Source organism: Aplysia californica, unplaced genomic scaffold, assembly GCF_000002075.1.
Source record: "Aplysia californica isolate F4 #8 unplaced genomic scaffold, AplCal3.0 scaffold00952, whole genome shotgun sequence".
NCBI lineage: Eukaryota > Metazoa > Mollusca > Gastropoda > Aplysiida > Aplysiidae > Aplysia > Aplysia californica.
In genome coordinates this window covers 4,109-5,342 of record NW_004798222.1, presented here as the reverse complement: position 1 = coordinate 5,342, position 1,234 = coordinate 4,109, and the positions used below count along the sequence as shown (strand labels likewise).

Sequence of the window (1,234 nt, the reverse complement as noted above, 5' to 3'; positions counted from 1 at the left end):
GAGAGAGAGAGAGAGAGAGAGAGAGAGGGGAGGAGTTGATCTTGCGAGAACTTCCGGGCGGGTGAGAATAGCCACTTTCCTGAGAAAAATACAGAGAACATCTATTCTAGATCATTCTAGATCTAGTAAGATAGAGCCTAGATCTAGATCTAGATTCTAGACCTAGAAAATCTATATTATTCTAGATTCTACATCTAGATATCTAGATCTAGATCTAGATCTAGATCTAGAGAAACAAAATTACAATATTGTCAATATATATATATATCAATAGCTAGAACTAGAATCTAGCCCTGCCCATCACATTATTTAAACTAGATTCTAGATCTAGATCTAGATTCTCTAGTCTAGATTAGTTACTCTTTTTATCTCTGCCGCCTCTCTGGGTTTGTTACATATATTAGCCTTGAGGCATAGACATAGAGAGACGTTAGATCTAATGCGCAGTGATCCGGAAATATATTCATGAACTTACGTTAGCATGTGAATACAACAAACAACCAGCGATTCTGTGCTATTTTTATAGTAGATCTAGAGATCAAGGTGGGGCAAGCCGACACCTACTGCCGTTAGATCTAATGACTTGTCAAATGACAGTAAACTGTTCTACTTCTAAATCTAGACAAAACTTACCATTACTTTAACAGATCTCTCGCCTCAGGAGTTGACGGAAACAAGATCACAACACAAAAATTACACTTCTCTAGGATGACTACTGTTACATTACTATGAGAACTTGAGGAGCTCACACCACCGGATGTTGACACTATCTCATCGATTTTTAACTGCGGCAACTACATAGTACGTTGCCCTTTCCCATTGTCCAGTGTCATAAAAGCCTATAAAATCATTCATTAGGCATTCTAATTGACCGTTGACCGTTGACCACTGGGCAGTAAGGGAGTCTTTTCACAGAGACTTTTACCGCTTGTCACCTGCCCCTCCCTAGGTTCTCTGCCTGTTTCAGAGTGTTTCTAACCCTCAGGCCGCTGGCTTATTCAGTCTTTTACATGTTGGCTGTTGTCCTCCAATTTTTCCCTCGCCCACTTCTCGATCGATCAGCTGCCTTACCTGGCGGGACTGTTTTCATCTTGCAAGATCTAAATAGACTAAATGTAGCTGCGAGTCTGTGTGTAGCCGAGTCGATAATGGCCCAGTTGAAAGGATGGAGATGTACATAAATGGGGAGGCAGGGGGAAAGAGATTTGTGAGAGAAAGAGAGATTTTTTTTTTG

General features: G+C 40.7%; 1 protein-coding gene across 1 annotated transcript in view; it reads right to left on the bottom strand.

Moving 5' to 3' along the window:
* Window positions 1-1,006, bottom strand: part of LOC101848621 — a gene marked incomplete at its 3' end in the record, with an annotated part of 15,993 nt that extends 14,987 nt beyond the window's left edge. The window contains 1 exon segment of the mRNA XM_005110834.3: window positions 634-1,006.
* Window positions 1,007-1,234: the final 228 nt, after the last annotated feature.